The sequence below is a fragment of the Eutrema salsugineum genome, unplaced genomic scaffold (assembly GCF_000478725.1).
Source record: "Eutrema salsugineum unplaced genomic scaffold, Eutsalg1_0 scaffold_5, whole genome shotgun sequence".
NCBI classification, from domain to species: Eukaryota; Viridiplantae; Streptophyta; class Magnoliopsida; order Brassicales; family Brassicaceae; genus Eutrema; species Eutrema salsugineum.
In genome coordinates this window covers 1,412,646-1,429,045 of record NW_006256612.1, presented here as the reverse complement: position 1 = coordinate 1,429,045, position 16,400 = coordinate 1,412,646, and the positions used below count along the sequence as shown (strand labels likewise).

General features: G+C 41.5%; 2 pseudogenes; both read left to right on the top strand.

The window, feature by feature from the left end:
* LOC18991690 lies at positions 1–10,486 on the top strand (annotated as a pseudogene).
* Positions 10,487–11,764: 1,278 nt separating this feature from the next.
* LOC18991688 lies at positions 11,765–14,063 on the top strand (annotated as a pseudogene).
* The last annotated feature ends 2,337 nt before the right edge of the window (positions 14,064–16,400 follow it).

Here is a 16,400-nt window from a genome sequence, read left to right as displayed (position 1 = left end):
ATGAACTCTTTCTCTTTCACAATAGTCATCTTTGCCGCCATTATCTCTCTCCATTGTTTAAGTTCCACCGGAGAAGCCACCTGTCATCCTGATGACGAAGCGGGTCTTTTAGCTTTCAAATCGGGTATAACCCGAGATCCTGTGGGCCTTCTCAACTCTTGGAAAAAAGGAACTAAATGTTGCTCCTGGTTCGGTGTCAGATGAATCACGGACTGTGTCACCGGACTGTTGATATCCGGAGGAGATACCTCTCTTGGCCGAGGCTATCTCGGGGAAACCATCTCACCGTTGGTAGCCAAACTTCAGCATCTGGAGGACGTTTCTTTCACATATCTTAAGATCACTGGTTCTTTTCCTCAATTCCTTTTCCACTTACCAAATCTCACCGTATTACGCATCTCCGGCACTCGTCTCTCCGGTCCCCCTCCACCCAACATCGGTGCACTAAGGCTTACAGATATCACTATTGATGATAACCAGTTCACCGGTCTGATCCCGAGTTTTGTATCCAACTTGACTCGGTTAACTTGGCTTAGTCTTGGCGCAACCATCTCTCTGGAACCATCCCAAATATTTTCAACTCCATGACGAAGCTCACAGCTCTCGATCTCTCCCGGAACAGATTCTCTAGGAAACTTCCTTTGTCGATTCCATACCTTGCACCAACTCTCACGTACCTCGATCTGAGCCAGAACAACCTCTCAGGGACGATCCCTAGCTATTTATCAAGATTTCATGCGCTCTCCACATTTGATCTATCCAGGGATCGGTTTTTTGGAGTCGTGCCCATGAGTTTCGCCAACATGACCAGCTTTTTCCATTTCAGACTATCACAGAATCTTCTAACCGGTACATTTCCTGCGTTGAAGTTTGTTGTGTAAAGGATATAACACAGAGACTATATGTTGAACACACTGATTTTGCAAAACACCTTTTTGCCTCTTATTAGAAATCACTTAGACAGTCATAAATGATCTGTCTAATCAGTTTTACACGACCTTGCACAGCAATTCGACACTGACCAATTCCTAATCTACCCAACCTAACACAACAACAGTTGTGCAACTAGATTACAATCACTCACCAAGAACCTCACTTTTCACTCAGCTTCTTGTGAATGTTGCTCTCTCAATTCTTGCTCGGGACGGCCAAACCTACCGAGCCCCTTTCCCTTGGGATTTATACCTTTTTGTCTCAAGTATATCTCCTTTCCATTTTCTGTTAAGATTCTGATCTTCCTTTCTTGTTATGAGGATCTTCTTCCTTTCCTTGGATCAGTAGTGCCACGTCAGCATTCATCCTGCATCCTACGTGTCACTTGCAAACTTGTGTTATTCCCGCTCTTCCATGTGTAACCCATCTTGCCTTGTGGAGTCACGACTCTTACAATCTCCCCCTTTTTATCTGAATGTGATACTCCAAGCTTTCCTGAAAATACCAACCAACACGCACATACAAACTATCCAAAACAATAAGGATATTCAATGAGCCAGAAGGACATTCCAACACCTTTTAAAGCCAAACATCCATAAGTCCAGACAAGCTTTTAGAAACCGAAAATCAAACCAAAAGCACAACAACTCAAACAAGGTTCAAGCATAAGACACAGGGATGAGACATAGTAACGAAAACTTAAAATACATCTAAAAATGCATCTAGTTTCCATCATCACTCGTGTCGTCGCTATTCTCCCCCTCAGCTGATGCGCCACCACTCTGCTCCCCTTCAACCGAACGATCCTCATCTCCATCACCGTTTGCAGTCGCCCTTAACTCAGCATATTCTCCCCCTGCTTGAGTGCACATTTAGATAAAAATACACAAACATGGCAAGATGACCAAATCTGAGACACTTACCTCGAACCCGGAGCTGAACTCGTTTGAGCCACGTAGCCAGCTGGTCCAAATCAGCAGCAAGAGACGGAGCCGTCTGAGGTTCATCATCGCCAGAGCCCTTCCCAGCTTTCGGATCCAAAGTGATCTTGAGAGGAAAACCAGCAAGAGGTTGATCGCCTCGATGGCCCGGAACCGTGTGCTGAAAACTGAGGAGTTGGAAGATGAGGTTGGGAAACATCAGCTTGTTGTTTACCATCTCAAGAGTCCGAGCGGCGGTCAGAATTTGGTCGTACACCAACCGACCAAAATTGATCTTATGTCCTTGCACAATGTGAGCGAGAAGACGAATGCGATCCTTAACCATGGTGGTATTGTTGGTTGTCGGCATCCAGTTGCAGCAGCACAGCTTGTAGATAACCCCATGGAGAGGAGTAAGGTGCCGGGAGCGAAAGCCTTCCCACCGATGCTTACGACCGCTGGACACACACTGGACAGCTTCATCAATGTTGATTCGTTCCCACTCACCATGAGGCAATGAGTCATCAACCAAGAACATCTTGTTAATGATTTCCGGTGTAAATTCAAACATCAAGCCACGGACATAAAGGCGGTTCGTGCCAAGGTGATATTCCAAATCCCCCAGATTGGCATAAAACTCATGGACAACAGTTGGTTTGTAGGGTTCCACATCGAGTACCGTATAGATCAAACCCGCATCATCAATGATCTTGCGTGCTCCCACGAGTTTTGAATCATCGAGAGGGAGATACTTCTGATTGTGGAAAGAACGAAGACGAAAGGAGACAAACCTGTCCTTAGCAGCTAGAGAGGAAAAGTTGTCGATGGGTCGCAAGCGTGGACGCGTAAGTTCCGGATGCATGCGATCTCGCACCACTTGCTCACGACGATTTTCAGAGTAGCGAGCCTCAAGAGCCAGGTAAAGCGGGTGATCTGCCTCACGGGGATCCACAAAGGCCTCAAGGTCCTCAGCAGAGTCTTCGTCCATCTCATCACCAGCAGAGGGGGCAAAGGGATTTGAGAAATCCACCGGAGATGCCCGCGATCCGGCAAACAGATGGTTGAACTCATCAGCAGCAGAGGAATCCTCACTCTCGTCCTCTTCAGCACTTGGAATTTCAATTGGTGCTTTCCCGGAGCGAGATAGAGCCTTCTGTTTAGCTCGAAGACGCAGAAGGGCTTCAGCGAGAGTTTCTTCGTCCGCTGGGGAACGGCGACGCGAAGCATCGATTGCGGAGGCAAGCAACTTGGCAGTGGCGGAGCGAGTGTTGCGCGGCATTGTGACCCAAGATGGAGAGACAGAAGCGGCTCGAGACAGTACCACACGATTAGGGTTCGTGACACACGAAACGTCACCCTCCACCTTTTAAAGGATCGCGGGAAAGAACCCTAGTTAAACACAAACTCAGCCCACAATTAGTGTAACAAATGGGCCAGAAGCCCAGAATAAGTGCAACAACCAAAAATCCTCACAAATGTCGATGCCAAAAAAAAAAATCAACAAGGCCCACAAATGTACAAGGTTCAAGATAGGAGGACCCCATGCTCGAAATTGGAACACATCACACCCTGAGTAACACACACCAAGAATATCACTTGCTTCTATGTGTGAGCGAGTAAACACAGCGGTTTTAGTTAGTGAGGGTGGTACACCATAGGCAAACAGAAATCAATATTTATCAGCTAACTCACTCTCTGGGTGGGAATGTGTGGCATACCCTTAGCCAAGGAGCCTTCACACATTCCATCAGCTGTCCAGCATCTCTCCCTTTTTCAGTCACTGCAGTCAAGAGAAGACGTGTTTGATCGAGGCTAACAGGAGAGCATTGCCAGGTGTGCACTTCAGCCATCACAGTCGAATGGTCCTACCGCAACAATGAATCACAGAGATGTACCATCAGATTCTATGCAAGATCATCACAGTGCTGCATTCCCCCAGCTGAGGAGCATTCACACTTATTCAAATTGAGTGATACACCATACGATGTGCATAAATTTTGTGTTAACCCCCCTTTTTCGTTATTAAAATTTTTTTTTTCTTTTGCACATGCTGAAGGTAGATCTCTGTGATCACTGCTGGCCCAACTAAGTGCAGCTTTCTCAGCTGAGTAGCTTTCACACACACCAAACGAACAGATCGAAAACAGGCTGGTAGTTAAGACCATCCTCACCGTGGCATGCACTCTCACATCGGCTTCCCCGATCATGCCAGTGATCAGAGTCAGACTTAAAGTGTGGTGACACCTCAGTCCAATCTGAGTGACAATCATACCGGGACACATCTCCCCACAAGCAGAGACTTAGAGTCCAGGAGAGGTGTTCAACAGGTGATTTACCAAGAGAGGTTTTTGAAGAACGTACACCAAATATACATGAACCGTGCACCACCCCCTGCGTAACACGCAAACTCAAAACTCACACACCCCTAAGGCCTTTCGCAGTCGAAGAAAACTGTTCAGGTCTAAGGGTTTTGTAAAGATATCAGCTAATTGTGACTCAGATGCAACATGTTCAATAACTGCAAGTTTATCCTCTACTAAACCTCGAACAAAGTGATGCCTGGTATCAATATGTTTTGTGCGAGAATGTTGAACAGGATTTTTTGTGAGATCAATTGCACTTTTATTGTCACACTTAACAAGGAAAGAGTCAGAAGTGATACCATAGTCAGCAAGCATTTGCTTCAGCCAGAGCAGTTGAGTGCAGCAGCTCCCCAATGCCACATATTCAGCTTCTGCAGTGGACAATGACACGCAATTCTGCTTCTTGCTGTGCCAAGATACCATATTGTTCCCCAAGAAGAAACAGCCGCCGGACGTGCTCTTTCTGTCATCTAGACACCCAGCCCAATCTGCATCACAAAAACCAGCAAGATTTACATTAGTTTCCTTTGTGTAATGCACCCCATAATCCAAGGTTCCTTTAACGTATTTGATCACACGCTTGACAGCATTCAAGTGTGACACACGTGGTGATGCCTGATAGCGTGCACAGAGGCCAACACTCAGGCAGATGTCAGGTCGGCTTGCAGTAAGGTACAACAAACTCCCTATCATGGCACGGTACAGTTTCTCATCAACATGCTGTCCTCCTTCATCCTTGGACAGTTTGTTCGTAGTGCTCATGGGGGTGGTAGCACTTTTACTTGTCTGCATCTCGAACCGTCTCACAAGATTCTTCGAGTAGGTGCTTTGGGAAACAAAGATGTCTTCAGAAGTTTGTTTGACTTGTAACCCAAGGAAGTAGCTCAACTCCCCAACCATGCTCATCTGAAATTCCCTGGTCATTGTCACCACAAACTGATCAACCAAGCTCTGTTGTGTGGCACCAAAGATTATGTCATCAACATACACTTGAACAATCAGGATGTCTCGGCGCATGGTTTGGATAAATAGCGTCTTGTCCACACTTCCCCTCTGAAATCCGGCTTTCATCAAAAACTGAGCCAGTCGTTCATACCAAGCTCTAGGAGCTTGTTTCAAACCATAGAGTGCCCGCTTCAGTTTGTAGACATGGTTCGGGAATTCAGGATCCTCAAAGCCCTTGGGTTGAGCCACATATACCTCTTCCTGAAGCAGACCATTCAAGAATGCACACTTCATATCCATTTGATAAAGAGTGATTTTCAATTTACAGGCAACCCCAAACAAGAGGCGAATTGATTCCAAACGAGCAACCGGAGCAAAAGTTTCGTCAAAATCAATCCCCTCAATCTGACAGTAGCCTTGTGCAACCAGTCGTGCCTTGTTTCTGATGACATTGCCGTCCTCATCAGTCTTGTTTTTGAATATCCACTTAGTCTCCACAATGTTGACATTGGGTGGTGGTGGCACTAAGTCCCACACATCAAGTCGCACGAATTGTTCCAGTTCTTCGTGACATGCTGCAACCCAGAAATCATCATCTAGAGCTTGTTGAACTGTGGTAGGCTCAAAGAATGATATGAAGCAGGCTAGCTTGACCATGGCTTTGAAGTCAATCTTTTTGTTTCTGGTTCTTCTCTCACCAAAAACATCACCGATGACATCATCAGAGGAGTGATTCTTGTGGACCGACTCTTGGTTCTGCTCCACAATATGGTCATGTGCACCACTGAGTTCTTCACCTTCGGCAGATCCTTCATCAACCTGGGCTTCAGTGTGTGACACACCATTGTCAAACGTTCCGGTTTCATCAGATATGACTTCTTCAAGAACACACGTGTTCTGATCATCAAACACAACATTTATGCATTATCCTACCATTTTAGTTTGATAGTTATACACTCTGAAAGCTCTACTGTTCACTGCGTAGCCCAAGAACATTCCTGTGTCACTTCTTGAATCGAATTTTCCAAGATTGTCCTTGTCATTGAGAATATGGCAAACACAGCCAAAGATATGAAAGTAGCTCAGATTCGGTGTCTTGCCATTCCATATTTCGTAGGGAGTCGACTGAGTTCCAGGCTTCACGTACACACGCTTAATGATGTAACACGCTGTGTTTATTGCTTCAGCCCAAAAACGTGGAGCCACATTATTTCCGTGTAACATAGCCCTGGCCATTTCTTGTAGAGTCCTGTTTTTCCTCTCCACTACACCATTCTGTTGAGGAGTGCGAGGTGCTGAGTATTGGTGTTTGATTCCTTGGCTTTGACAGAATTTTTCAAATGCATCATTCTGAAACTCACCACCATGATCACTTCGAATCTGTATAATGCCACCTTTGTCTGTTTTCAGCTGCAGCGCAAGTATCTTGAAGCTTTCAGTTGCATCAGATTTTTCTCTCAGAAACCTGACCCATGTGTATCTTGAATAGTCATCAACAAGTACGTAGATGTACTTTTTACCATTAATGCTCTCAGTCTGGATTGGTCCCATAAGGTCCATGTGCACTAGCTCAAGAATTCGTGATGAACGAATCTCACTCAGAGGCTTGTGTTGGACCTTTATCTGTTTTCCCTTTTGGCATGCTGCACACACGGTATCTGTGGAGTTCTCAAGGTTTGGAATTCCTCTTACGGCTTCTGCCTTCACCAGTTTACTTAATCCTTTGACATTCATGTGACCTAACCGTTTGTGCCACAAGTCCAACTGGGATTCGCGAGCTGAAAGACACTTGTTCGATGTACTCCACATGTAACAATTGTTACCAGACCGTATACCATAAAGAACCACGTTGCTATTCTCATCCAGAGCTTGGCACTCTTTACGTGTAAATACTACCTTCAAGCCCTCATCGCAAAGTTGACTGACACTGATTAGGTTTGCCTTCAAGCCATGAACATAATACACATTGACCAGCTGTGGTTGTTCCTCACCACAAAGATTGCCAACACCAAGAATCTTTGCATGTCCTCCATCACCAAAGGTAACCTGTCCTCCTTTGACTTTCTGTAATTGATCAAAGCTTTCCAGGACTCCGGTCATGTGTCGCGAACACCCACTATCAAAATACCATGCACCCTCTGCTTCACCATCAGTTGAGGTGTAGGCAACATTGCTCACAACTTTTGGAACAGTGGTTGAGATCCTGGACAAGTTACAAAGGACAGTTTTCTCAGTTAAGTCCTTTTGAGTCTCACAAATTGTCGCCTGATCTCCGTACATAATTCGTCTGTCAATCCACACCTTTCCAAAGTGCTTTGGTTCTGGGTAACACTGGCGCTGGCTCCAAGCCTTTTTTATAATTTTCTTCAGTTTGAAACATCTCCTCTTAATGTGGCCCGGTTTGTGACAAAAGAAACAGACTCGTTTCTTTTTCCCACCACTGATTGGCTTGACCTTTGTCTCTTGTTTCAGACACATGGTCTCTTCTTTTGATTCCTGAGTGACAGATTTTTCTATAACCTGGGGCTTTTCAGCACCCTCCTTTGAAGGTTCACTCACAGATGACTTTCCAGCACACTCCTTTGACAGTTCACTCACAGATGTTCCTCCATAAACAAAAACTGGAATTGTACCAGCTTGTGTCGTGGGACGATCTATCAGAACTCCTCCTGAATATCCCAAACCCTAATTCTTCTTCAGAGGTTGTCCAGCACACAGAATCTTGTCCAGAGACTCAGCTCCAGTGTTGAGCATCCTGATCTTTTTATGATTCTCAACCAGCTGACTTTGAAGCTCTCTTGCCTTCTCCTTTTCAAGACACACAACCTCCCTCAGATTGTCGAGTTTATCTTCAAGAACCTTCCTTCTTTCTTGCTCTTTAGCTAACTCATCCTTCAGGTCCAAGTCCACTTCACCCTTCAAGTCGGTTGACTTGTCAGATTCATCAGCTGATAGAGGCGTTCGTTCCATTTCAAAGATGTTGAGCTGTGCCTTCAACAGTGCCTTGTCTTTTACTAACTGAAGATTTTCTGTGCTCAACTTCACCCAGTTGTCGTACAGTTTGCGGTATTCTGTCTTGGGATCTATGTCATCCTCTTCTGATTCAGACTCCGAATCTGTAAGTGCCGATTGAGATTTCTTCTCATCTTGAACCGTTAATGCCATAAAGTTAAGCATAAGGTTCTCGGTTTCTGGTTCCTCCTCCTCATCAGTGTCAGAGTCTTCAAACACGATCATGGACTTGTCCTTACTTTTCAGATTGTTAGGACATTCGGCTCTGGTGTGTCCGAAACCTTTGCACTCTCCACACTTCAGTTCTTTCCTCTTAGTCAAAGGACACTCACTCTTGAAGTGGCCGAAACCTTCACACTCATGGCACTGCAGGTCTCGTTTCTTTCCAGAACGGTCACTTTCGGTCCTCTTGTAATTTCCTCGATCCGAATCTGATCTTTGAACCTTGGTGAATCGATTTTGCCCCTTTTCAACTCTTTTGAGCATCTTGTTGAAGTTCTTAGCAAGAAGACTAAGGTTTTCTTCCACCTGCATCATCCTTTTATAGTCATCAGTAACTGCGAAGGCAATACCCTTCTGACAACTCTTCTGATCATCTGTTGCCTCCATTTCCTCTGCCTTAAGTAGACCAACAAGTTTGTCAAACTTCAGGTTGTCTGTATCCATAGAGTATTTCACAACAGTTTTGTGAGCTGCAAATTTCGGAGGTAGACATCTAAGCAACTTCTTGACCAACTTCTTGTCCTTGTATGTTTTCCCAAGGACAGCAGCCTCATTCGCAATAGTGCTCAGCTTGGTGGTGAAACTCGCAATTGACTCATCCGCACTCATTTTGAGGTTCTCGAATTCAGAAGCCAAATGATCAATTCGAGTCCTCTTAACACTTGTGTCGCCTTCAAAATGATTCACCAGAGTATCCCAGGCTTCTTTTGCTGAATCACACCCTTGGATGATCCCAAATTCGTCCAGATCAACAGCAGCAAAGATAGCAGAAATAGCCTTAGAGTTAAACTTCGAAAGGTTTTTTTAAGTTTCAGTCCAGGTGTTCTTGGGTTTTTGAATCAGGATTTTCTTCCCATTCTCATCCTCAGACACAACAGTTGGGTACTCCCATCCTTGTTCCACAGCGGTCCAAGCGTCCTCGTCAATGGCCCTGATATGATGTCGCATACGAGCTTTCCAATGACCAAAGTTCCCTGCACGAAGTATCAGTGGCTTATGCACAGCAATCAATTCCTTGGAGGTCTCCATGATATCCATAGTCACCACAGAATCTAAACCTGATATAGTTCCACTGATCTAGATAGGCAACCCGCTCTGATACCAAATGTAAAGGATATAACACAGAGACTATATGTTGAACACACTGATTTTGCAAAACACATTTTTGCCTCTTATTAGAAATCACTTAGACAGTCATAAATGATCTGTCTAATCAGTTTTACACGACCTTGCACAGCAATTCGACACTAACCAATTCCTAATCTACCCAACCTAACACAACAACAATTGTGCAACTAGATTACAATCACTCACCAAGAACCTCACCTTTCACTCAGCTTCTTGTGAATGTTGCTCTCTCAATTCTTGCTCGGGACGGCCAAACCTACCGAGCCCCTTTCCCTTGGGATTTATACCCTTTTGTCTCGAGTATATCTCCTTTCCATTTTCTGTTAAGATTCTGATCTTCCTTTCTTGTTATGAGGATCTTCTTCCTTTCCTTGGATCAGTAGTGCCACGTCAGCATTCATCCTGCATCCTACGTGTCACTTGCAAACTTGTGTTATTCCCGCTCTTCCATGTGTAACCCATCTTGCCTTGTGGAGTCACGACTTTTACATGTTGATGGCATCGGCTCTCTGGATCTATCGTACAACCAGTTTTAGATGAAAACGATTCCTAAATGGATTTCGTCGCCTGAAATCTACAGTTTGATTCTGGTTAAATGTGGGATCAATATGAGCCTAGACAATTGGAAGCAAAAGAGAATCAAATCTCTTTCTTACATCGATCTTTCAGAAAACGAGATCTCAGGAAGTCCAGCATGGTTCTTAAACCAGGCAGAGGATCTGCTAGAACAAACTAAGGTTTGACTTGGGGAAGCTGAAATCGTTCTCGAAGACGCTGAAAACGTTGGATCTGTCAAGGAACTTGGTATTCGGGAGGGTGTCAGAGACAGTTGCTGGAGTGAAAAAAATAAACTTGCGTCAAAACCATCTTTGTGGAAAGCTTCGGGTGACAAAGTTCCAGGCCAGTGTGTTCACCAGCAACGACTGTCTGTGCAGCTCTCCACTTCCTCCTTGTAAAACTTAGCGGCAAGGAAATTATGAATTTGGTTGGATTTGTAGGTCCATATTAAATTTGTATTAATAAAAAAACATTAATTAATAGAGTTTACAAAACTGATATCGCAAGATCGTGATGTACTATTGTATGTTGGACAGTGTGCTTTAACATTCAAACATGAAGAATATAAGAAAGAGAGAAATAAAGCATCTTTATCCTAACAGAACCAAACTAGCCTTCAACCCCCAAAACTTCTCCAGCTGAGTTGAGAACGCCGACCAATCCGTCTTGAAAAATATGTTAGGATCGATTTTGTGTATATATACAATTTACAATATGATTTAGTTTGTTTAGATCTATATTCATATATGTTTTAATTTTATATTTCATTACTTTGTTAAGATCTAGATACGAATTCAAAGAAACACATGTGATCCTTGGAAATAATAATGTAACGTAATAATTCGCTCTAGAGAAAGAGTGTTTTCAAGCTTATATGGTGGAGATAGTGATTATTGCCAACCGTCCAAATCCATCAACTTTTCTTTTGAAACGTGACTATGTAAAATTAAAAAATATTCTTGAATACAATTTTTTATATCAAAAAATTTTGCGGAGAGAAAATGAAATGATCGAGCTTAAACTATTCCGCAGTTCAAGATTATAATTAACTCTATTAATCCATCAAGATTATATATAATTAACCTGTTAATCCGTCGTAAAACAATATATTGGGATTTTGTATATACAATTTACAATATGATTTTTTTTTTTACAATATGATTTACTTTGTTTAGATCTATCTATATTCATGCAAGTTTTGATTTTATATTTCTTTACTTTGTTAAGATCTAATTCAGATTAAAAAAAACACGTGATCCTTGAAAATAATAATATATATAACGTAATAATTGGCTCTTGAGAAAGAGTGTTTTCAAGCATGCATGGTGGAGACAGAGATGATAATTAACCACTAGTTACGGACACTACTATTATTGCCACATGCAAATGGTTCGGTCAAACGTCAACTCTTTCTTTCGAAACGTGACTGTGTAAAATATAAAAAAATGCTCTTGAATACAACTTTTTTTATTCGAAAAAAATTGCGGTAGAGAAAATGAAATGATAGAGCTTAAAATCGGCAGTTCTCGAGTCGTTGATGTTGCTCTGTTAATAATTGAATAGCTACGTACAAGTTGCTTTCGGAAGATAAGATTTATAACAAGATGATCGATCTCAATACATATCTATTAATAGGTAGCTACGTACGAGTTATTTCTGAGAGTCTCACCACACAAAACCACCATGAAATCTTTCTCTTTCACTATCTTCATCTTTGTGGCCGTTATCTTTCCCATTGTTTAAGTTCGACCAGAGCAACCACGTGTCATCCTGATGATGAGGCGGGTCTTTTGGCTTTCAAATCGGGTATAACCCGAGATCCTTCAGGCATTCTCAGTGATTGGAAGAAAGGAACTGACTGCTGCTCATGGACGGGTGTGGGTTGCGAAACCAGCACCCGCGTCACCAAACTGACAATATAAGGAGGAGGAGGCTATCTCCAGGGAACTATCTCACCGTTGCTGGCCAAACTTCAGCACCTCGAGAAGGTTATCTTTTTCTCTAGTAAAATCACAGGATCTTTTCCCCAATTTCTTTTCAAATTACCAAAGCTAAAAGCATTTCACATCACGGGGACACGTCTCTCTGGTCCCCTTCCGCTTAACATAGGCGCACTAAGCAAGGTTGTAGATGTCCAACTTGTAAATAATCGGTTCACCGGTCCAATCCCGAGTTCAATATCCAATTTGACTCGGTTAACTTGGCTAGTTCTAGCTGGCAACCAGTTCTCTGGCACCATCCCTGATATTTTTAAACACATGACGAAGCTCACACTGCTCGATCTCTCTCGGAATAGACTCTCCGGGGAACTTCCTCCGTCCATTGCATCTCTGGCACCGACTCTCACATACCTTTATCTGAACCAGAACTATCTTTCAGGGACGATCCCTAACTATTTATCAAGATTCCAGAGGCTATCCACATTGGATCTCTCTAGGAATAAGTTCTCAGGGGTCGTGCCCATGAGTTTTGCCAATCTGACTGGTCTTTTTGTGTTGGAACCCAATATTAATAAGCATTTGGATTTGTAATATTGAGTTTGTGTGTGAATAAGAAATGAAGTTTAATAAGCAAATGAGCCTTATAAATTCATTTGAGATTTGGGTTTGAGCCTATGGAAATGAAATGTTCCGGCTATAACTAAAAGTGGAAGTTTAGTAGAAGTGTATTTGTCCCACATTGCTCACAAAGGAGAAAAATATCTTGTATAAATATGACATTCTCACAATAAGGGTCAACAGCATTGTGGAAGTAAAAGGGCATTATGCAAAAACACCTACGCGCGCCGCCGCCGTCGCCGTCGCCGGTGCCGGTGCCGGTGCCGGTGCCGGTGCCGGTGCCGGGCTCGGGCTTGGGCTCGGGCTCGGGCTCGTTGCTCGTTGCATTTTTTAATTTGCATATTGAAAAGATAAATCTTAAGAAATAAAAGATTGCGTCCAGATAATAACGGAAGATTTCCGAATCCTTTTACTCGCGGAAATAGGAGAATATCTCGTAATATTCCTTTTCGCAAAAACTTATTCCTTGCGGATCAAGCTGAACCTTCCAGTATAAATAGACGCCCTCTTCTCTCATTCTATATCATCGAATTAGGAATCGAATTTTCGAATACTCCAAACACACAGCAAATCCCTCTCGTCTTAATATCGTTAGTGTCTCGAGAGTTATAGCGTAGTATTTTAGTTCGCAGATTCTATTACGGGTGTTGCGTAATAGTCTCATCACGGTTGTATCGTGGGATTCAAAAATCGCAACAAACCGTCACACATTACGGGCGATTTATTGAGTTAAGGAAAGAGATCATATCTCGACTCCGTGTTTTCGTCTGTTTTCAATCGGTTTTCAAACTCTCGTTTTAATCTCTTACCTTAACATATCGTTTATAATATTGCTATTTTCTATTCGTGATTTCAATCGGATTTTCGCGGTCTTACATTTTGAACTCAGACTCTCGCACAACCGTCTAACCGGCCCACTTCCAGCCTTGAAGTTTGTTAACGGCATTCGCGATCTAGATCTGTCATACAACCGATTTCATCTGAAAACTATTCCGAAATGGGTGACTTCCTCACCTGTCATCTCAAATTTTAAGTTGGCTAAATGCGGGATCAAGATGATAATAGAAGATTGGAAGCCAATGAAAATCAGTTCTCTTTTTCGAATTGATCTATCAGAAAACGAGATTTCAGGGAATCCAACAAGGTTCTTGAGCCAAGGGGAGGTTCTCGACGAGTTCTTTGCGTCCGGGAACAAACTACAATTCGACTTGGGGAAGCTGACGTTAGTAAGGACGCTTCAAACGCTGGATCTGTCAAGGAACTTGGTATTTGGGAAGGTGCCGGCATCGGTGGCTGGACTGAGAGAGCTAAACATGAGTCAAAACCATCTTTGTGGAAAACTTCCAATGACAAAGTTCCCGGCAAGTGTGTTCGCCGGCAACGACTGTCTATGCGGCTCTCCACTTCCTCCTTGTAAAGCGTAGCGGCAAGGAAACAAAGTTATAAAAACAAATAAAATTTTCTATGACACGTAAGTGTCTTAAATAGGATTAGTACTAATAAAAAAATAAAGTAATTTTAAGATGCCAAAAAGCTACATTACAACTTAAATTTCCAAGAAGCTTGATATTATTTGAGTTTAGCTGTGGAACATAACGGTATGAGCATGAAATAAAATTGAGGCAAGATTTTACAGGGTATAATCTTGTTAACCGTCGCATGCATGGCTCCAAGCCTCAAGGAAATCAGATAAAATTAATCTAATCCAACCAAACCAAAGAAGTAAAACCTAAAAAAGTAACTTCTATTTATTCAAATCAAAGAAATTAAACCTTCACAAAGAACCCAAATAAACCTTAGCTCTCTAAATCTTCAAGGGATTTGCACTAAACCAGACGTCAAATGGAATGGAGAAAGAGGTTAGTTTTATGGTTGCTCCTAACTCATGTTTTTGTTTCAAAATTAACTGCCACTATATATAAATAATTTCTTTGTGATTTTAGGGTTTAATTTTGAATTCGTAAATTGATTTGAACTATTAGATAATGTAGAATCATACACGTTTCAGTGGTAAGTAATATTAGGTAATGGCGGTAATGCTAAGGGATCAATTTGAACAGTTTTTAAGATCATAAGTAATATATTTGTACATTTTCATAATTCACGAAACATAAAAGGATTCTAGAAATACTCTTTAAGTATCATTTGAACGGTTTTAAAAAGTGGAGGTTTTTTTCCCTTATTAGCCCCTTTCAGTCTAATGCTAAGTTTGATTCCCTGGTAAGAGAATATAATTATAGAGGCACATCTGGAGACTCATTCCATAGACTGATTTAGATCTAAACTGGGTATCCCGACAAAGAACATTCACACATTGTTTTGACCAAAAACAAGAGTCTCTGCCCCTATAGTGGCAGAAGCATTGGCAACTCGATCAGCAGCTTGTAACCTCTCGGATTGCCAATCCCTCCTTAATCTTATGATATTAGGCTGTTAGCCTTGTTGTACCTACGATTTCCTATCATTTTATTCTATGAGAGGCCAATTGTTCAGCTGACTCGATTGCTAAAATAGTTATTTTGGTTCGTGAAAATTTTCTTTCTTAGATTTATTAATGGATGTGGTAGAACAAAAAAAAAGAAAAAAATTAGTTGAAGCTCTCACGAATTCATTTCTTCGAGTTCCATTTTTTTGACTTATCAGTCAAAAATGGAATCACTTCTATGAGTCCGTCTTGAAAAATGTGTTAGGATTTTGTGTATAATTTTTTTTTTTGTGTGTATAATTTGTGTATAGGATTTTGTGTATAATTTGTATACAATTTATAATATGATTTCCTTTGTATATTAACACAAAGATCTAGGACTTTGTTAAGAATAAGATCTAGATTCACAAAGATCTCATATCTTGGGTATATAAACACATGCATGTGTTCAGATTCAAACGTCAAGAAATATTATAATGGCCACATCTCAAAAATACCACTAAACTGAGTTTTTATTCCATATATCATCACTTATTTTTTCATTGCAAAATTACCGCACACATTGATTTTTACCATAAGTACCACAAAATTAAAACTAAACTTTTAATTCTCAATACTAGACCTTAAACTCTAAAAAATAAACCTTAAAACCCAAAATCTAAACCATATTCTTAAAATAGTGAACCCAAACCCAAACCCATATATTTAAATTATAAACCCTTAAAACTCATTTTTTAGTATTTGTAGCATTTATGGAAAAATTAATGTTTTTACAGTTTTGAAAAAAAAAAGTTTAGCAATAATATGTTTGGAACAAAAAAAACCATTTAATAGCAATTAAAAGAAGTTCTCGTAATATAATGTTTAGAGAAAAAGTGTTTTCATCAAAGGTGGATAGCTCAACCGAAAATATACCATGGATAATCTAAAAGATCACGAGATCGATAAAAATATTAAAATCTGATTCAAACCGACGAGTGTACCCAAAACCTTTCTGGCAAAAAAAAATGTATTTTTAGGATGCCATTATTACTACTAGTGGCCCAGGTCAACATCTGACAACTTATTTTGAAACGTGATTTTGTAAAATAAGGAGAAAATAAAATGATCCATCTTAGAGTTTGACTGAGCAGTTCTCCAAAAGATAAAACTTAAATTTCTATTAATAGCTACACACAAGTTGCTGCCGACAAAATAAATGCAAGAAAAATGATTATTTAATTGAATCACGCACGAGTTGAAGATAGTGAAGGTCCTGAGAGAGGAAGAGTTTCATGGTGGCTGCTCTATAAATAGGCAACGCACGAGTTGCTTCTCTGAGTCTTAACACAACACC